This window comes from Urocitellus parryii, chromosome 14 (assembly GCF_045843805.1).
Source record: "Urocitellus parryii isolate mUroPar1 chromosome 14, mUroPar1.hap1, whole genome shotgun sequence".
In the NCBI taxonomy this organism is placed as follows: Eukaryota; Metazoa; Chordata; class Mammalia; order Rodentia; family Sciuridae; genus Urocitellus; species Urocitellus parryii.
In genome coordinates, this window is record NC_135544.1 from 48,494,988 (window position 1) to 48,517,528 (window position 22,541).

At 37.4% G+C, this 22,541-nt stretch overlaps 1 long non-coding RNA gene and 1 pseudogene across 2 annotated transcripts in view; both read right to left on the minus strand.

Moving 5' to 3' along the window:
- Positions 1-9,809, minus strand: part of LOC144250106 (uncharacterized) — a 42,664-nt gene extending 32,855 nt beyond the window's left edge. Inside the window, exons 1-2 of the long non-coding RNA XR_013342400.1 lie at positions 9,716-9,809; positions 8,528-8,647 (exon numbers count right to left, since the gene is read on the minus strand). This is a non-coding gene — a long non-coding RNA (uncharacterized LOC144250106). The remainder of the gene's footprint in view (positions 1-8,527; positions 8,648-9,715) is intronic.
- LOC144250068 (chromaffin granule amine transporter-like) overlaps positions 1-22,541 on the minus strand; it is a 100,720-nt pseudogene that overhangs the window by 56,761 nt on the left and 21,418 nt on the right. The gene's annotated exons all lie outside the window — the stretch shown is intronic.

Sequence of the window (22,541 nt, forward strand, 5' to 3'; positions counted from 1 at the left end):
CTGATAGCAATCTGAGTAATTATGTCTACTTGCTCTATCTTGAAGGCAAGAGACATTATGAGGTGATTCATATGATCCTTAGAATCTATTTAACCATTAATTTTCCAAAAATTCTTCCTTTTTTTAAATTTTATTTCTGCCACCTTGGGGTTTTGTTTCCTGAACAGACATATAGAAAGAACAGCTCAAGGAAAAGAGTCTCCTGAATATGGGCTCTGGGAAGAGAGTAATGGGAGCAAACCCAAACCCCTTCTAAAGGGTAATAAGGAAAATGATCCTAAAGGAAACAAAAAGGCAAATATGAACAAAGTGGCAGCAGGCTCCATTTGTTGGCCACTTTCTCTGCACCAGCCATCAGGTGAGAACTACACACACTATGTTCTCATTTACTGTTCAACTCATGCTTGTGAGAGAGGTTTCATAAATGCATTCTGTCAGTTTAGCTCCAAAATTGCTTTGGTCCCAACTGGTCTGTCTGTTACAGCCCACGTGCTTCCTCTCTTTGCTTTGTCCCCAACTCTACAAAACTGCCTCCTCATTAACTTGTTGGAATTTAAACACCTTGGAAAGCAGGGCCTTATCTTAACTCCTTCTGATCCTTAGAGGTATGGGAATTACATTTAGGATTGTTACTCCATAGTAGAAAATTTCTCAACTTTCTATTTCGCTCTGTACTCTTGAAACCTGGATTATATTTGGCACTGATAAACAACCATAGGTGAAGTGAACATCAACCTATTGGCTCTAAAACAAATTTTTCTTAAGTGAAATTTAAGCGGAATTTTTGAGCACTTAAATAAACTTCAATCAGAATCAACAAGGACCAAATAATATTAAAATGAACTCGAAAATTTATAGATTAACAGCAAAAGTTTACTTTTGGAAAGGGTAAAGATGGTTCTTTAGTGAAATTTAATCCGTATTATAATTTGAATTCTGAGACTGATTAAGACTCTGTGATGGTTAATTTTATATGTTAACTCGTCTGGGCTACGATGCCCAGATACTTGGCCAACTTTTATTCTGGGTGTGTCTGTGCTGGTGTTATGGGGTGAGATTTACTTTTGAATCGGGGACTTTTAGTTAAATAGATTCCATTCTCTAATGTGGAGCGAGACCTCACCTCGTCAACTGAATGCAACTGAATGGGACAAAGAGCCCACCTCTCCCAGACAAGAGGGAACTGTCCAGTGAACTACCTTTGGATTTCATCTACAACATTGATTCTTCCTGGCTCCACAGCACACTGCCTTGGGACTCAAACTGGGACACTTTCCTGGGTCTCTAGCTCCTCCCAGCCAACCCTGCCCAATCCTGTGAGCCAATAGCTGACAGGCAAGTGCAGGGAAGAAGCAGAGGCCCTGCAGGGGGTGAGTGTGCTACTGGATGCCAGTCCCTGGTCAAAGCGCAGGACAGGCTTCTGAGTTTACAGGCAGGAAGGGATGATTAGTGTTGGTGGAGCCCCAGGAACCCCGCGCTCTGAGGAATTCTGAGCGCTTGGGTCATAATCGACCCCGGCAACGCCGGAGGACGTTCGGGGCAGAGAAGTGGATGGTGATGGACGCGCTTCTCAGAGCTGGTCCGATGGATCACTGAAGTGGCCACGATGTGGTCCTGGTTTGGAGGCCTGGGCTCAGGCTTGGGCCACTTCTTGGGTCAGGTGGGGAGCAGCTTGGCTTTCCTCACCGGCCAGAGCTCCACCTTCAACAGGGAGATGCTTCTGGATGACTTAGGAGACCCAGAAGCAGCTTTACATCATGGTGGGAGAAAGGAAATGGAAACTACTGATTCCACACTAAGATGTGAGAATGAAGGACCGAAAAAGTGCTGTACTGACCTGGAAGAAAAGCATGAAGCATCAGAGCTACAAATAAACCATCAGTCTGTAAGTTCCCAAAATCAACTGCCACAGAAAGAGGTAGAGATCAGCCATCCTAAAGCAGGACAGATTGTACTGCAAGATCAAATGTTCCAACTACAGGCAGCTGCTCAATCAGTACGCTCGGGAGCTTGTGGTGTACCAACAACAACTGCACCGGCTCCGCTCGGTTCCCTGGTCGGTAGTCATTTTTCAGCCTTTCGTGATGATGACACGGACTTTAGTGACATAATTTTATCACAACAAGAAACAAACAGATTACCAACTGAAGTTGCAAAACATGAATCTGAAGTTGGCCACTCGAGGCAGATTGCTGAGGCTCAGGGAACGCACCATTCTGACTCAAGTGAAATCTGCAAAGTACTAAATACTATCAAGACTCTTCAACCAAACCAAAGTCCAGACATATATGATCATCAGCATGAAATTTCAGTTTGGGAGCAGAGTTCTACTGTGGCAGAAAAGGGGAGAACCCTTCCTCAGCATTCAGCAGTGGAAGAAGTGTTCAGGCTTCAACGAGCCCTGGCTGATGCGGAGAAGGAAATCGTGAGACTAAATGGTTTAAACCAGGATAACCGTCTTGCTGAAGACAATCTGAAACTTGAAATGCACGTTGAAGCTCTAGAAAAAGAGAAGTCATCATTGAGTCAAGAAAAAGAGGAACTTCAGATGTCACTGTCAAAACTGAGCCGTGACTATCAAGTCATGAAAAACAAAGCTTCAACGGACATGAATTTGAATGTACAATTACTAGACTTAAAACTTCACTTGAAGGCAAAGGAGGAAGAACTGAATCAGACTATCAATGAAAAGAAAATGCTGATAGCTGAGTTAGAAGAACTGGATCATCGGAATCGGGAAGCTACAGAGCACATGATTTTGATACAAGATGAGCTATCAAAACAACAAAATGAAGGAGACCTTGTCATCAAGAAGTTGGAACAAGATCTAGATGATGAAAAAAAGAGAGTTCATCAACTTGAGGATGAGCAGATGAACATATCCCAAGAGCTGCATGTGCAGAAGGAGAAGTTAACTGAGAATGCACGGAGCCTCAGTGATTTGCATTTAACTAAGCAGAAGCTTGAAGGTAAAGTAGAAGATTTAGTAGATCAGCTAAATCAGTCACAAAAAAATAGTTCAAACGTCCAGCAGGAAAACCTTGGGCTTAAGGATCACATTAGACAACTTGAAGAGGAGCTGTCTGGGTTTAAGAGTAAGTATCGAGCCTCTCTGAATGAAGACTCTAACAGTCATTGTAAGGATGACATGCCTAAAGAACGAGAAGCTGAAGCTAGCAACCTAACGCAAAATCTTTCTGAAGAGGAACAGCTCAATGAAAACTTAATGAAAGTTGCTGTTGAACTCAAGACGGAAAATGAAATGTTGATTTTAGCACGTGACGATGTAAGGCGTAAGTTGGAAGAATCTATTGCTGCTTACAATCAAATCTCTCAAGAAAAAGACACTATCACGGAGACTCTCAAAAGAGACAAAGAAGAGACTGAAGCCAAACTGCACCAGGCAGAAAAAAGACTGTTGGAAGAAGCAAATAATCACAGGCAGACTATTCAGGAACTCTCCAATGCACATGATTGGAATACCTCGGCCTTAAAGCTGAAACACGAATGTGCAGTTCAACTCAATCAAGAGAAGGACTTTGAAATAGCAGGACTCAAAAAGAATATTGAGCAAATGACTGCTGATGAAAAAGAAACTGAGGAAATTTTGGCATCTTACATAGAAGAACAGGAGCGATTGATACAAGTCATAAATGAGAAAGAAGTTTTTATTGAAAAACTCGAAGAAAAAAGTTCACAACTACAAAAGGATTTAGATAAGTGTTCTCAGGCCTTAAGAGAAAATGAAACTTTAAGGCAATCCGTTGAAAGAAAGGACAGAAGTCTTACCTACATGAGAGCAGAAAACAACTATCTGCGAGTAGAACTGGAAATATTTACGCAACCTGTACCAGTGGCTGAGCCTGAAGCTCTTGATGCTATCACAGAACTAGAATTGGAGGTATCTCAACTGAACATAGTCAAAAATCATCTGGAAGATGAAATTCAAGACCATCTGAATATAATTGAAAATCAAAACCAGCATAAAATGCAACTACTTCAGTCTTTACAGGAGCAGAAGGAGGAAATGCATGAATTTAAGTACAAGTATGAGCAGATGAATGCTGCGCATAGCCAGTTAATTTTAGAAAGAGAGGAGGAAATTAAGAACTTGCAGAAAACTGTTGAAGAACTAAAAGCCCAGTTGCCTGGAGAGAGAGGAGATGCTCAAACACTGAATTCTGATATTTTTCAAGAGACCAAAGTAAAAATCCTAAGAGAAAACGAGGTTCAACACTTCCAAGAAGAAGAGAAAGCTCTGCATTCTGCTGAACTAGCCAAAGAAAAACAGTCAATAGCTGAATGGAAGAACAAGGCCGAAAAGCTAGAAGGAGAAGTAACATCACTGCAGGAACGTTTGGATCAAGCGAATGCTCTGTGGGATTCTGCTTCCAGACTGAGAGAAGACTTAGATCTCAAGGAAGAGCAGATGGCAGAACTGAAAAAACAAAACGAGCTCCGAAAAGAAATGTTGGACCACGCACAACAGAAATTGTCGACTTTGGTCAACAGCGCAGAAGGAAAAGTGGACAAAGTCCTCATGCGAAACCTTCTAATCGCTCATTTCCAAACAACAAAAGGCAAACGTCGTCGTGAAGTATTGCAGTTGATGGGGAGCATCCTGGACGTTCCAAAGGACGAAATGGAGCACTTGTTGAATAAAGATTATGGTGGTGTCAGAAAGTGGATGAGGAGTTGCCTTGGAGGGGCTTCAACAAGTGTCCCCAGCACACCTCCGAAACCAAATCAACAACCCCAACCCGTGCTTCATAGTTCTTTTTCAGAACCCCTTTACCAGGAAATGTTAAAGATGGAGCCAAATTAAGAGCTGGCAGAAGCACCAACGGGAATCCACTCTTGGTCCCACGTTCTGCAGCGGTGCCTCTTAGTAACCTCGCTGGAGTTGGACTTGGTGGACCTGGGCGTCCTCTTTTCACACCCATTGCAGATTTCATGCCCACCTTTACACCGTCGCCAGTGTCCCTGCACAACAGGGCCAGAGCTGTACTCCAGGATCTTCTAAATATTTAGCATTATTCTAAAGAAGCCATAACCCTTTTTGATGTTTTACAGCATGGCCTTTTGAAAAAGCACGCATGTGCTTGTAGACAAAAAGAGAAAGCAAAACAGCTGGTATATGTAAGTGTATGGCTACTAGGTATTTTATTTTATTTCTTTAGTTGTTGTTGTTGTTGTGATTTTTTGCTATAGTACTTTTTAAAAAATTTGTTTTGTTTTTTGTAGCACTTTTTGTTTATAGAATTTTGTTCCAATGTAGCAGATAATCATCACCAGTTATCAATTCTGATGTACTTTTGTGAGCCACTGTACAGAGCAGCCTTCTTGAACCACTAGTTCCAACCTCACTTAATGGCATTAAGATAAAAACGATACATGCAATCACAGGAAACAAGAGAAATCCAACCCATGAGAAGGATGTCTCAGATTCAGAGTACATGAAAACCAAATATAATGTTGCAAAACGTTGAGAATATTTAGTTTATCCAAGATAACATTGTACAACTACCAAGCGAAAATTCCAATGGGGAGGACCTAAACAGGAAGCTTAGTGGATAAATTCTAAGATGCTTTGAATCCAAATTCTATGACCCCTATCCATTTTGCTGATTTCCATTTCTCTACGAAAGTCACTTCACATTAATTCAGTTTTCCAGATGATAAATATGTCCAGAAGGAAGAGTATTTTTATGAGGCAACCCCGCCCGAAGTGGGATCACATGATCCATTGCCAATGGAAAAGTTAATTAGTAAGAATGTATCATTAAATATCTGGACTGCTTATCTACATACTATTGGGGGCTCTACAATCATTCTTATAAACACATTTTATAAAACATTTGATCAAAACAAGTTGGGGAGAGAAATAAGCTGACAACAGTTTTTGGAAGATGAAAAGCTTTACAACAGGAGTAGTTATAACCTTTTGATAAATTAAGGTAAAAGATGAATCAAAAGTTTCTAGCTTAAGTAGGTGAAATCAGAGAAGCGAAAAAGCAGATTGCATAGCACATACTTCTCTGACACCCGTAGTTTCTAAAACCATTCAGAACGTTTTTATTAAAATTAATTTAAACAAAATTTAATATGTTTTTAAATATAAAAAATTATACTATCATTTAATATAAATTAATCTAATTTAAATCAATCTAATTTAAATTAATTTTATTAGTAGTATTATTTAAATTTCTTTTATTAATACTATGGTTTGATTTAAATTCATTTTATTAATTGATATTGTTTATTAACTTATGTTAAATTATAGTATGATTTATATTTAAAAATTCATTAAATTTTATTTAAATTAATACAATTTAACAAAGTAAATTTAACATAATATAGATTGAATTATTTAATATTGACTATATAATTTAATATAAATGTCAATAAAGTTAATTTTAATAAAAATGCTCTTAGTTGTTTTGGAAATTACAGGTGGCAGTGAAGTATTAGCAATATTATCTTCTTTTTTCTCCTCTTTGATTTTACCTAACTTAAGCTAGAACCTTTTGGTTTATCTTTTGCTTTACTTTACAAAAATAAAAAAAAAAAGGAAGAAAAACACCTAGTAGCTACACACATATCGGCTTTTCCTTTCTTATTTCTAAATTTCACCTTAACATTTACATTATTTTACCAAAATTAAGATGCCATCAGTTGTTAGGCATGAACAAAATCACTGAAACAACAACTGGAGGACGCATCCCAAAGTCACATTGGCCAAGTATTCAAAACATATAAATGTCTGAGAACCGATGAGCTCTGATAGTAAAGTTTCCCACCTATGAAAAGTTTCCCAATGCTATGGAAAATGATGACATTTCTCTTTTTGTGTTTTTTAAGCTGAGAACCAACCTAAGGTATGTTATCAGAAATTGTATGTAACTCAAGTCTTTAAATTTCTTATTTTTCCTGTACTGCAGACAAAGAGGCTCACAATTCCTTGAGCTCTACTAGCATTTTAGTGACAGGAAAAAATTCAATGATGCATAGTTGTTTATTTGCATTCAATGTCTATCAATCTTACATACTTTGGGAAGGGTCACAAGCCACGGCCCTTATGCCTCCTGCTCTATTTCAAAGCCTCCAGCATCAGTTGCAACAATTCTAGGAAACACTGGGAATACTCTATGGTACAAAATGCACAATTACTTTTATTTGAAAGCATCTCTAAGACATGAGTCATTAGGTGACTTTCTTGTTCTAAGTAAATTTACTGAATTATTATTAAGTGATAACACGGTAAGCCAAAATGAAAAATGAAAGCATATGCTTCAAATCAGAGCAAGGAAGAAATAAGAAGGTATGATGTGTGGTAAAAATACACGAACATGCAAATATTATCCAGCCTTCTTACGTCAAATGTCCTCTCTTTTATTTATTTATTTTTTGGAGGTTACATTCTTGCATGATATGCATGGAACAACTTTTGGGGGGATACGATCAGAAATTCAGCACTAAAATCTGCCTTCCTGTAACATCACACGGCTTACTCCCGAGAAGAATATCAAAGTATATATTTGGCTTCGACTTGCCAAATTACTTGGAATCTTATTCCAGTAGACTTCACACGGTTGGGAAAAGCAGAGTTCAGATTTGTCATGAGAGATTTTTATATATTCTGCTCACTCCATTGTGTCTAGGTGAGCCTTTGGGTTTCAATGCCTGGAAACACACTTCTTATATTTCAGAATTGAAGAGCTCTTGGAAACGGCGACCTCACTGCATTCTTGAGAAAAATATGTTATACAGGTACTCAGAAAATTACAAAGATTAATCTAGATCCAAGGTTTTTTTAAGACAAGGGGTTTAATGGAGAACACAGCAAGATAGCCTTAGAAATTTCATACTCCCTGCATTCTTAGGAAAAGCTGCTATATTGTAAAGAATAACACCAAACAGAAAAGTTCCTAAGAAAATATTGTGCTTTCAGTTTCCTTGTCTCATAAATTTTATTAAAGTTTCATTAAAGACCCTGTATTTGCTAGCCTTTTTATTAAATACTTTTTTGAGATATTCTATTAATGTCTATGACTGGATTTTATTTGGTCTCACATGAATGTCGCTCCCTGTGACAAAGGGTACATGGGAGGCAGGCAGGATCAGCCTGTCCTCTCCGAGGCACCAGCTGTCCGAACCAGGCTCTGACAGAGGTAGTGAAGGGCACTAGCGTCTCCTGGACTGAGCGAGAGGGTAAGTATCTGAGTGATATTAATTGTGTATAAATGCCACATTTTTTTTTATGCATTCATCTACTAAGTTGTTTCCACAATTTAGCTAATGTGAATTTTGCTGCTATAAACATTGATGCGGCTGTGTCCCTGTAGTATGCAGTTTTTAAGTCCTTTGGGTATAGACCAAAAAAGAGGGATAGCTAGGTCAAATGGTGGTTCTATTCCCAAATTTCCAAGGAATCGCCAAACTGCTTTCCATATTGGCTGCACCAATCTACAGTCCCACCGACAGTGTAGGAGTGTACATTTTTCCTGAAATCCTCACCAACACTTACTGTTGTTGTCTTCATCATAGCTGCCATTTTCAAAAATCGCTGACATTCTAACTGGAGGGAGGTGCAATTAAACCCCTATCTCTCACCATGCACAAAACTCCACTCAAATGAATCAAGGACCTAGGAATCAAACCAGAGACCTTGCATGTAACAGAAGAAAAAGTAGGCCCTAATTACAATCATATGGGATTAGTCCCAAAATTCCTTAATAAGACTCCTATAGCACAAGAATTAAAATCAAGTATCAATAAATGAGATAGATTCAAACTAAAAAAGTTTCTTCTCCACAAAACAAACAATCTGGGAGGTGAATAGGGATCCTACATCTTGGGAGAAAAGTTTTGCCCCATCACACATCAGATAGAGCACTAATCTCTAGGGTATAGAAAGAACTCACAAATCTAAATACACACACACACACACACACACACACATAAATAAATAAATAAATAAATAAATAAATAAACGAATAAATAAATAAATAAAATAAAATAAAATAACCCATTCAATAAATGGGCCACGGACCTGAACAGACACTTCTCCCAAGATGATATAAAATTAATCAACAAATTTATGCAAATATGCTCATCATCACTAGCACTTAGAGAAGTGAAAATCAAAACTACACTAAGATTTGAGGTTCAATCTTAAAGGCTGAAAATGAGCATGTTTCACCTCTCTTTCTCCTTCTACCACCAAATCCTCATAGAAATTAGAAAAGGACATTTGAAATGCTCAGTGATCCAAAATAAGAATGAGAATTTCAAGGACTGAACACAAAAATAGATTATGAAAGAGTAGATCAAGTTGAAAAGACAAAAGCAAACATAGAACGTGCAAGGAAACAGTTCACTTGCAGAAGCTGAGAGGTAACAGGCTGCTTCATGCTTTCAGTATTACATACCAGGGATCACAGAGCACAGGACAACAATAAGATAGTTATCTGGGGTACCACACCGTGGGGTACATAGAGCAAAAACATGGGAAACCCTGCAGAATAAAAGGCATCAACTGAACATCCCTCTCTCAGAACCCAAACAAGGAACCACCAACAAGCAGGGAGGGATAGAGAAGAGCTGTGTAATGCACTTAAGAAGCCTGACTGAGGAGCTATACCAAGAAGTTGTACCATGCACACAAAACTACATATCATGTTCAAACACACAGGCTACAGCCACCAAAATTTACCGTGCCCTAGACCACAATGAAAACGCCAGCCAATTCCGTAAAGGTGTTATCACACAGGCTGCAATTCTTTGTGCATCTAAAATTAGAAGAATTTTGACTCCTCAAAAAAAAAAAAAAAAAAATTCCATATACAATGAAATTAGGGCCATAGAAACAATTCCAAATAATTGTTAGATTAAAGCAAAAATCAAGATGGAATTAAATTAAAATACTATAATGGCAGAAGCAATAGGGATTTAGATATATGTATTTGAAAAGAGATTGAAATCAAACGGCATATGCTTTTAACATAAAAACATAAGAAAATACCTGGATACTGGATAAAATAATGTAAATGTTAAGGCAAAATTTAGAAAAAAAAAAAAAACAAAGGAAAAGCTGATGTGTGTAGCTACTGGGTGTTTTGTCTTCCCATTTTTATCTTGGTAAATTAAGATAAAAGATAAACAAAAGTTTCTAGCTTAAGTTAGGCAAAATGAGAGAGCAGACAAAAGTAGAATATATAGCTAATATTTCTCTGATACCTGTAGTTTCTAAAACCACTAAGTGGATTTTTATTAAAATTAATCTTATTAATATTTTTATTATATAGTTAATATTAAATGATTTAATCTATATTAAATGTTATTTAAATTGACTTTGTTAAATTGTATTAATTTAAATGAAATTTAATGAATTTTTAGTATACTGATTTTAAGTCCTTTAGTTATAAACCAATGAGTGGGACAGCTGGGTCAAATGGTGCTTCCGATCCCAGTTTTCCGAGGAATTTTCATACTGCTTTTCAGACTGGCTGCATCAATTTGCAGTGCCACCAGCAATGTATACGTGTACCTTTTTCCCCCACATCCTCGCCAACATTTACTGTTGCTTATATTCTTGATGATTGCCATTCTGATTGAAGTGAGATGAAATCTTAGTGTAGTTTTGATTTGCATCTCTCTCATTACTAGTGAAGTTGAACATTTTTTCATATATTTATTGACTGATTGTATTGCTTCTTCTGTGAAGTGTCTGTTCAATACCTTGCCCTTTACATTAAAATAAATAAATATATATATATATATATATATATATAAATATATATATATATATATATATATATTGTTTATTGCTGGCAAAAATAGAGTATCATTGAATAGTTCCAAAGTTTAGAGACTTCTAAAAAAGTGGCTTTTATAGACTTTCATGAGTTGAAAACTAGTTGTATTTCTAATAGGGTGGAGCTCAGTAATCACTATGTTGCCATCAAGAAAGCCCGGCAGATGTTTGCCCAGTGGAATGAAAGGAAAAAAAAAAAAAACCAGAATTGAGAACATCATCCAGGCAAATCAGTAGGCAACTGATTCTAGTTCGAGGTAGACAATTAATCTGTTGAAGAATTTTCAACTATTGTGATAAAATAAATAAAAAATAAAACACTCATATTCTCTTATAAAGGCTGAAAAAAATCTTCTGTTGAATTATATTTGGAAGCTCTCCTCCCTGCCCAGCAAAAATCCTCTGTGGTCACATCCTCACAATTCAATAAAAAAGGAAAAAATTCCATAACAAACGAGAGAATAAATGTACTTCTAATAGACAACAAACATTGCTTGATCCAAAGTAGCAAAGGCTTTCTTCAACTATTTAAAAGGCTTTCTAATTCTCCCTTGGAAAGCCAACTCTCCCTGAGCTCTCATTTAACTAGCAGTTCTATTTCAGAGAAAAATACAAGGAACACTCCAAAATGAAATAAATAAGACTTTTTTTTTTTTGCCTAAAACAATAAAGTCAAGTTTAGTTGGTTTATGTTTACAAATTATGACTATTTTAACAAGCAAAGAATTCAAGACCACATTGTTTTATCTGTCATTATCTTTATAAAAGGTCAACCACAGATTATATCCTAACTTTTACTGGTAGTGATTTCTGAACACTCCATGGTAAGATACACAATGAATCTATGAGAACAAACTCTGTGGAGCAATAAATCACTACAATTACTCTTTATGGCTCAACCCTCAGAGGCTCTCACATTGTTCATTTAATTATGCTGTTGCCCATCATCTTTATCAGGTTTCAAAGTCCTCTGGAATATAATAAAAAGGAATACTAAGGAGAGTGAAAAAAAATGTAGTAGTACATGTGGCAAAGCAAAAATGTGAAATATATGCCTTAAAAGTTAAAGTAAATAGTACTTGACAGTAGGTTGAGTCATTTTCAAGGAATCAGATAACTCTAAATTTTTTTTTTTGGGGGGGGGCATGTACAAGGGATTAAACTCGGGGCACATGACCACTGAGCCACCTCCTCAGCCCTGTTTTGTATTTTATTTAGAGACCGGGTCTCAATGAGATGCTTAGGGCCTCGCTTTTGCTGAAGCTGGATTTGGATTTGCAGTCCTCCTGCCTCAGCTTCCCAAGCTGCTGGGATTACGGGCATGCACCACTGCATCTGGCTTGAAATAGTTCTAAATTTTGACAACTGTAAGAACAGAGAGCCTCAGGGGAGTTGTTTCTCTTCTCTACGATTTTCTTTCCTCACTTGAAAATGGGTTAAATGAGCATTTCAAGAGTAAGAATCAGGGGGCTAGGATTGCAGCTCAGTGGTAGAGCGCTTGCCTAGTATGTGTGAGGCACTGGGTTCAAAGTTCAGCACCACATAACAAAGTAGCAAATATTTACAACTAAGAAGAATATGTGTGTATATGTGTGTGTATTCTTCTTTATATATATATGTGTGTGTGTGTATACACACACACACACACATATGAGGAGTAAGCATCAGTGGCCAATCCCCTCTCCTAATCTTTCTTGCCCTGTCCACAGTATTTCACCCAGTGAGCAAATTCCTCCTGGCAAACACTGTTTTTTATTTTGTTTCATTTTTTCACCTGGTTTCCACCACCCACACTCGTTCTTCACTTGTTGGTCTCCTTCACTGGTTGCTCTTCTCTCCAACCTCTACTCTTTTGGTGGTCCCATCCAGTGTTACAACTTTAATATCCACCAGTAATTTCCTGCTCTCAGGGCCTCTGGGCTGGTTAATAGATCCCTTCAATGAAACACATGAAACACACCAACTATCTAGTCTCTATCTCTCACCCCAAACCCTAGATTGTTTTAAAAATAAAAACAAAATGAAACAAACAAACAAAAAGACGAGAGAGTTGGAATATGTGATCATGTTCTGGCCATTCTTTTGATATAATGCTGATTTGATCACATTCAATTCTTTGATTTAAAAGCTGGACATATGGAAAAAATTGCTGCTTTACCAAATCAGATTTCATTTTTCAAATACAGTGTGGAAGCAGTCATAATATTTTCACTCAAATTTTGGATTTAGAAAGCAAAAAAATTATTCAGTAACTTGAGTTGAGCTGTCCAGTTTGGTTCTTTATTGTTGTATTGTTCTCCTTTCAGCTATCTCCTTTCAGTAATCAGTCAGTAGGACCGAGTTTTATCAATTAACATTGTTAAATTATCTGTTAGATTATCATTAAGTTATTAGTTCCTTTCCAATATGTATACGGTTTCCATATTGTTAAATCCTGCTTCAGATTAAGGCTAGTAATAGTTGCTGTCACTGTTAATACTACATAATATGGGTGATGGTGACTAAAATAAAATAGATTATCATTAAGTTATTAGTTCCTTTCCAATATGTATACAGTTTCCATATTGTTAAATCCTGCTTCAGATTAAGGCTAGTAAGAGTTGCTGTCACTGTTAATACAACATAATATGGGTGATGGTGACTAAAATAAAATTACTGTCACTACTAATCATCACACAAACAAAAAAACAAACTTAAGTTTAACCTGCCAGCAACCCAGGAGGCTGAGCCAGGAGGATCACAAGTATCTGCCATTTAGTAAGACCCTGCCTCATCTTAAATAATAATAACAATAATAAAAGGGCTGGGAGTGTAGTTCAATGACAAGGTGCTGCTGGATTCAATCTCTAGTATGGAGAAAGAATAAAATTAACCTGGTCAATATGTTGCATATAAATTGTTCAATACTGGATAGATCCCCAAAATAGCAGGTGGCAACATATCATTAAGTCACTTTCCATAAAGACCTACAGAACAGGTTACCAATGTGCCCAAATCAATGCTTGCATCAATGCTGAGGCCCTGATTAATTCTTGTGACTCAGAGCTTTCCAGATCTCTTTAGGAAAGTGTCCTCTGTTCTCCACAGTTAGCTGTGGCAGTGCTTTCCTTCCTGGAAAGCATGTAGCTTAGAGGCTCTTACAGTCAAATTAGAATCCACTACTGCAGGGGATGAGGGTGCACAGCTGGGGTCCCAGCTATTCCTTGTCCTTTCAGACTTACTGGTAAGGTCTATTTCCTCTTCAAGTCATTGATGCTTCTCTCTTATGACTTCTGTTATTTTGCTAGGAATGAAAGTTTACATTAAAGAGCAGTTCGGATGAACAGTATGCCCAGCAAACTTCTCATTCTTGTGCGTTTCACTGTCAAGCATTAAACTATAAGGAGTTAACTCATGATATAAAATAATACATGTAAGTGTAACAATGTTCATTGTACTCAATTTGCAAACTATTAAAGGGTGAGTAACTACATCTCTTACCTGGTCCAACAGCTCATCTGTGTTTCTATGACCCAAAGCCTCTGTCTGGACCTGAACAAATAAAGTTACTCTCTACTCATTGCAATAAAGCAGCCAGAGTTGCTATAGCCACATCCTTTCTCTCTTTAGCAATTATTTTGAATTCCAAAACTCTTTTGCCTCAAGAAATCAAAAGACACCAGGTGCAGTGGCACACTCTTATAATTCCAGTTACTCTGGAAGCTGAGGCAGGAGGATGGCAAGTTCAAGGTCAGCCTGAGCAATTGTGCAAGACCCTGTCTTAATATAAAATTTTTGAACAGGGGCTTGGGGTAGCTCAGTGGTAAAGCAGTAGCCTGGCATGCAAGGTTCTGGGTTCAATCTCCAATACCACAAAAATATGGAAAATAAAAAGTCAAAGGTTGAATGTTTAAGAATCTCTCTATAAATCTCCTTTGCCTTTTTTATTTTTTTCAACATGCTAATGACTACGTGACATCTAGATAGCGTGTGCTGTGTGTGTTTGTGTTTTTAAAAGCATTCTTCTATGATGAGTGTGTATTACTTTGAAAATGAGAAAAAAATACTTTATAAAACTTATACATAAAAATGAGACTACTTCACCACCATCATAACATCTACCAAGTATTAAATAGTTATCAGGTATCATTCGACTTGCCTCTATCATCAGGAATCTTTCTATTTATATCCATTTATTTGTTTGCAGTGCTGGGGGTGGAATGCAGGGCCTCACACATGCTAGGCAGTTGTTCTACCGCTAAGCTATTGCACCAACCCCACCATGCACCTTAAAACAAACATTGCCAGGGAACCATCCTCTCCACTTTAGAGAAAATAAACTGAGATCCTGAGAGATTAAATAAATTTTCAAAAGAACACAGGAAAAGAAAAAGTGGTAAAAGTGAGATTCAAATACAAATTTCCTTCTCCAAAGATTGTTCTCTTTCTATCAGGCTTCTGAGGGCAGGCCGAGTTTTAGAATATCCACATAGTTTCCACTCCCATGACACATTTTAAAGAAAACTGAGGAAGGAAAATAATAATTAGTCATATGAAGGATGAAAAAAATAGCATGGAACACATCTAAATGTTCTTGGGACTGACATGTGATGAGAAACTTGACTAGAGAAAATGAAGTCCTATAGGATTTAACTCAGGCAAACCATCCGCTCTATTATTAAATTACTTGGTGTTTCACAGCAAAAGAATGAAGATGAAGCTTATTTTTAAAAATACATTTTCCTACATGAACCAGGTTAGCCTATTACTACAGATGGATGTGGTAATTTCCAAAGAAGATTCCTCTGACAGCTCCAGAATCAGATCATTTCTGGAAAAGTTCAAGTGTATCCCTCCAATTGTAGGGGACTGAGTGGAGAAACTTATTTGTCATTGATTTGTGAAGTACTGAGTAAATTTCAGCTTCAAGCTATTATTCTTTCTAAGGTAGTCTCGTCTACATCAGTGGTTTGAAACTTCCCAGATACAAAGCAGAGTAGTTTTGCAACTGTGCTTTCTTATTCTGTATTATTTTAATATAACTAAGGCACTGTATCTATAACAATAGTTTTTAAAAGATGTAGATTTATATTCCTTTGTATATTAATTTGGGTCTTTCAGGGTTTAAATTCAATGCAGCCAAAGTAATTGGAAGACAGTAGTCAAGCCAGTTGCAATAGTGCACTCCTGTAATTCCAGATACTCCAGAGGCTGAGGAAAGAGCAAGGCCACCCTCAGCAATTTAGCAAGACCCTGTCTCAAAATAAAAACTAAAACGACTGGGGATGTAGCTCAGTTGTAAATTACCCCTGAATTAGAGGAAGAAGGAGGAGGAGGAGGAGGAGGAGGAGGAGGAGGAGGAGGAGGAGGAGAAGGAGGAGGAGGAGGAGGAGGAGGAGGAGGAGGAGGAGGAGGAGAAGGAGGAGGAGGAGGAGAAGGAGGAGGAGGAGGAGGAGGAAGAGGAGGAAGAGAAAAAGGAGGAGGAGGAGGAGAAGGAGGAGGATGTATATTAATCTGGGTCTTTCAAGGTTTAAATTCAATGCAGCCAAAGTAATTGGAAACAGTAGCCAAGCCAGTTGCAAACCATCAGCTCTATTATTAAATATTACTACTAAAGGTAGGAAGATTTGACAGTGGTTATTGAAAAAATATAGTAGTATAGATATGGTAGTATAGCTCTAATATCATCAGTAGTATACAATTTTTAGTCTTCAGAACAAAAGATGTATTCATTCAGAATACTAAGTCACTCAGTGAATAGATTCTTATTGAGTGCTTATTACACACCAGCAGCACCAGAGTCACAGGCATGTACCCTGTTGTCTTGAAATTCTTAGTTATTTTTGAGGAAGGGTACCATATTTTAATTTTGTTGGGAATACAGCACTGAACAATAGCATCATAGTTCCCTCCCTCAGATGATTTATAGAGAGAAAAAAGAATAAAATATTAATTATATGATTAATCAATAAAATGTTATAAACAGTATGATAAGGAAAGTATGGAGTAACTATTGATAGCATTCAGCAGATCTTTTGTGCTGTTCAGAAACGAAGTGAAATAAAATCTACCACTAAAATAATAATGGACATATATTATTTTCCCCCATTCCTTCAAAGTCATGATGAGAGTTGAAACCCAGCAATTTTGTGGTTCCTCTCTTCAATTTTGCTGACCTTTATCTTGCAACAGTTAATATGCTTAAGGGAAATCTAGGACATCACAAGCCAGAACCATATCTGTGGCTTTTTCTGCCCTTGCCTCTGCAGTTCTTATTCATAGTGCTTGAACTTGTGGTAAAATAAGGTTGTAATCTGGGGTTAAAATGTTGGTAATGTTCAAAAGATGAGTCAAGAAAGATAACTATCATTAGCCCTTGTCATGTGAACTCAAAAAATACCTTATCCTGCCATAGCTCAGGGGAAATTCTGAGCCTATCTACATTCAGCACTTTAAGCAGTCAGATTTGTGATGGCATGTTCAGTCTTTTCAAGTTGTTAAGAAAAAAGAGAGAGTCTCAACTTGACATAGGCTATGAATGTTTGCTGTAGGAATAAACAAGGAAGGGAGCACTGGAAATCTCAAAACCCTTTGCCTCCTGGGGTGCTGGAGCAGCACCAGTACCCCCATGTACAGGATGATGTTCTCATGATTCAACTTCTCTTTGCCTCCCTTTTTAGAGGAACTTAACATTATGATTGTGATGGCAACTCAAAATAAAAAATAAAAAGGAGCCTGGTGCGTTGGTGCATGCCTATAATCCCAGGGGCTCCAGAGCCTGAGGCAGGAGGATGGTAAGTTCAAAGTCAGCCTCAGCAATTTAGCAAGGTCCTAAGCTACTTAATGAAACCTTTCTCAAAGTAAAATATAAAAATGGCTGGGGATGTGGTTCAGTGGTTAAGCACCCCTGGGTTTTATCCCTTGTACCAAGAACAGGGCAGGGGACTAGGGTTATAAATCAATGGCACAGTGCCCATGTTCAAGCCCCCATACCACAAAAAAGCAAACATGGCAAGCCATTGAGTAAGTAGATACAAAATGTAGGATTTAAACTAAAGGCTTAAATTTAACAGTGACATAATTACTTAGCCCAAGTTTTCTTTTCTTCATCTATAAAATGTTTTAAACTAGGTTTAAAAGTTCCTTTCAGCTCAATGAGTCTTTATCTTATTATATACAGAACATAGCAGCCTTAATTCTAGTACAAGATTTGCTTCCAAACAGAATCCATTGACAAAGTGTCTAGCAGTCAACTTCAGTCCCCTAATTATCTTTGTGAACTTTTGTCATTTCCGGGTGGGATCTCCAAATGTATTCCCAGAAGTAGAATCAGTAAATGCCTCATATTCTAGACAAGAAGATGTCAGAAGGGTACAGAAAACAAATACTGGAAATTGGGCACCTGAACTCCACAAGGCTATCTGCAGACCTAACCACATGCATGTCCTCTCACACCACACTGACATCACTTCCTCATCTGGTTACCACACTGGGAAGCATGATTAGTGTGGGATTAAGCCAACTCTGTGTTTGATAAGGAACTACACTCCATTGTCTCCAGAGGTAGAATTTTCACCAGAGAGAAGACCCCAAAAGGTGAAGTCTTTTGTCCTAATAGCCTTCATAAAATCTGAAGTATGTAAGTAAATGAAGCACATGTTATTTCAGTGGAAATAAAATGAAATATCACTTATATACTTCTGAGCAAAAACTAAAGATATGTTGAGAGTTTTTTCTTTTTAATTTTTTTTTTGAGGGGGGAGCTGTTTTTCCCTCCTCCCAACTTTTGTATCAGGTATTGAACTCAGGGGGCACTTAACTACTGAGCCACAACCACAGCCTCAGCCCTTTTTATTTTTCATTTTGAGACAGAATTTTGCTAAGTTGCTCAGTGCCTAGCTGAGTTGTTGAGGCTGGCTTTGAACTTGCCATCCTCCTGCCTCAGCCTCCAGAGTTGCTGGGATTACAGGTGTGTGCTACCACCCCTGGTGGCTTCTCTCTCATTTTTAAAGGCAATATTATATAAGTAGATCTATACATAATAAGATTGTTGAGGCAATATGAGTCACTGGATTTGCCTAATATCATTTTTTTTAAACTCAAAGCACACTGTTTCACCAAAAAAAAAAAGGAGATTTTGTTGTTTTTGGAGTGTCCGGAGCCTGTGTTCCTTCCCCACCTCACTTGCTGTGTGAATCTTCACTCTCCTCTCAGGGCCTGTTTTATTTCTTCCAAACAAGATCATCATCAAAGTTTAGGAGACAAACTTCCTGGGAAACAGCCTGTAGTTTCAACCACACAGATGGCATTTCCACCCTGACCATAACTTTATCACTTAAACTAAAATATGGTGACACTTCTATTTAGATAAAAGTTCCAGGGTTTTGTCTCAAATGTCATCAAATCCAGCATCAAGTTAGAATGATATCCTGTCCTCAGATTTTTGTCTCTCTTAGATAAACTATGACTCTTTAGCTTGTCTCCGGGGCATCAGAGTTAAACAGAGTTGACACACAAAAAAATGCGGAGTAAGTGGAAGAACATACTTTTCATTCAATCAGATCCTCCAGCTTTAAGGAAAACGGTACACCACCCATTCCTTTTCTCTGCTGCCTGCTTCTCTACCACTACCAGATTCGCTCCATGATATTATCTCCTCAGTTTCTCTCCAAATCCTGCATGCAGCCCTGCTATGTGGAGGTGGGGCATGTAGTATTGTGTGAATGTGGAACGTTGGTCTCCTACGTAAGTACAGGGTCATGATAGGAGCAAGTAAAATGTCTGACTCCTGTTGCACATATCCAGACACCTTCTGTGTGTCCTCAGGTAACAGTGTCCTGGGTAGAAATGAATGCACTTGGGAACCATCATGAGCTCCTAATGATGGAGCCTGCTGATTGAGAATCGCATGTTATCCCCTTGAGATGGGTACAATCTTGGCAAGACCCAAAATCTGGAAATGATTTGAAATATAAAGGGGTGTTTTCTACCTTTACAGTAACACAAATTTCATCGTTTTGAATTATTAACTCCTAAAGGAAAATCAGGTGAGACACTCTAAAGTCAAACATACAGGATGAGAAGTTCTCTTCAAGAGCCTTAGGAAATGTCAAAGTCAAGATTTACGTATTAACGGTTCTATCTCATGCTGTAAAATTAAGTTTTAAGGTCTGCGTTTTAGAAGATAATTTGAGTCTTAAGTTTTAAGTACACACTAATGGTTTAATTTATGGCTAATAACGGTGACTTTATTTCTAATGTTTTGCATGCTTGTTTTTCAAAAGTTAAAACATTCCCATGATTCAAAACTCAACAAAGAAGATAAAAGTGAGATCTTCCCCACAACTTATACCCATCCACCTAATTCTCAGCATCAACCAGTGCTGTCACAGCCCTACCTACTGTCTCCTGGTCTTTAATGCAAATCAATTCATATATTGTTTCCTTCCTCCGATTGGAGCAAAGGTATACCTTATCAAAACTGTTCTGTCTCTGGCTTTTTCCCTTAAGAAAACTGAAAGAAGCTGAGTGCAAGGATGCACACTTGTAATTCCAGCTACTCCAGAGGCTAAGGTGAAATAACTGCAAATCAAGCCACCGAGACAACTTAGTGAGACCCTGTCTCAAAATAAAAGTTTTAAAAAACTTGGAATACAGCTCAGAAGAATAACCACTTCTGGGTTCAATACCCAATACCAAAACCAAACAAACAAACAAAAAACACAATGGACCCTAGAGCCAATAATGGACAAAATAAAGCATTCCATATCTACTCCTAATGCTTACTGAACTTATTTCCAAAACATTTCCATGTATGTTAAGTAAGTTATTAGACATGATGTTAACAAAATAAATCACTCTAATGGAAACAGCCTATAAATCATAATCTACTAAATTTAACCATCTTTTGTGTTTTATTTGGTCCTAGCTGATATATTCTCTAGACCTCTATTATATTATATATCTGTAAGAACATAACGAAAAATGTGCTTGAAAATGTTGATAAGAATTCTAACCAGGCCCGATGATGGACATTTCTAATCCCAACAAGTCTGAAGGCTAAGGCAGGAGAATTCAAAGTTTGAGGCCCCCACAGAAACTCAATGAGAACCTATCTTTTTCTCTCTTTTGTTGTTGTTGTTATCTTCCAGGAATTGAATAGAGCACCTCTTAACCACTGAGCAACTTCCCCAACCATTTTAAAAAAAAAATTTTTTTTTTTTTTTTTTTTTTTTTTTTTTTTTTAAGAAAGGGCCTCCCTAAATTGCTGAAGCTGGCTTTGAACTTTCAATCCTCCTGCCTCAGCCTCCCAAGCCACTGGGATTACAGGCATGCACTAGCTCGCCCAGCCCCTTGAGATGCTATCTTAATGTAAAATTGAAAAAATAGGACTGAGAGCCTATGTTCACTGATAGAGTACTTGCCCAGCATGCTCTAAGGCAATGGATATGATCCTCAATTCCCCAGATGGGGTGGGGGTGTGGAGAGGGCTTTGGACTGAAAATAGGCCAAATAATCTGCCAAAACATGCTTCTATTAACTCCAACAGGGGGAACAGGGGGTCAAATTGGACTAATAGGGAAAAATAAACATAAAATACAAACTTCAAAAAGTACAAAAATAAAATTTAAATAATTATGAGGACCGAGAAAAAAAGGGGGGAAAGCTTAGAAAAACCTTCAAGGGCATGGATTTGGCAATGCTTTAATTGTAAAATATGATTAATGAATATGACAGAATTTGGAGAACTTAAAAGTACAAATTGTTTACAGTCTTAGTCCAGGCATAACTGCTGGCTAAATCTGTAACTGTTGAAAATTTCTCCACTGTTTTCTTACTTAATCTTCAGCCAAGTATCCATTTCCTTTTGCTCTTAAAGCCAGATTGATGACATTTTAATTTTTACGTTATCTCTTTTTTCCTCGTACCTACAGTTTTAGGAACAGATGCATTTAGCCAATAAATTTAATTTGAAAGCATTCCAGGGGCAAAAAGCAATAAACCAAGAAGAAAGAGTCTCCATGTTACTTCAATCTGTACAGTTTAAGTATTTGAAATATTGTTGCTCGCCTATACATCTACTTATTTATTCTGCTTCTCTAATACTACAGTGGATGCTGTAGTATTACTTTGTTTACTTTGCCCATCATCTTAGCCCGCTATACCTTTCAGAGCACTGAACATAAAGTAAGTATTCCTTACATATTAATTTGAGGTGGTGCACACCTGTAATTCCAGATACTAAGGCAGGAAGATAGTAAATTCAAGGTCAGCCTTATCAATTTAGCAGTGTTGGGGATGTAGCTCAGTGGTAGAGTGCCTCTAGGTTCAATCCTCAGTACTGAGGGAAAAAATTTGTGTGTATGAATACACATGTAAATATGATAGTGTATATATAAATATGAATACGTATATATTCAATGAACAAATCCAGAAATGAAATATCTCATTGAAGAACCTAAATTCTAACTTAAAATTCTTCTCTGCTGTGGTTTACAATTATTTTCTCTTATCTAACTTCCATTTGAGGAAAAAACATAAGTTATCATTAAAAAAATATCAATAATTTCGTAAAATTTTGATGACTGACAATCTACTTTGAAGAATGGGCCAGGCACAGTAGCACATGCTGAAGGTTGCAATTTATCAAGACTGTACAAATATTTAAAATAAAAAATAAAAGGGGGCCAGGCACAGTGGTTCACACCTGTAATCCCAGTGGCTCTGGAGGCTGAGACAGGAGGTT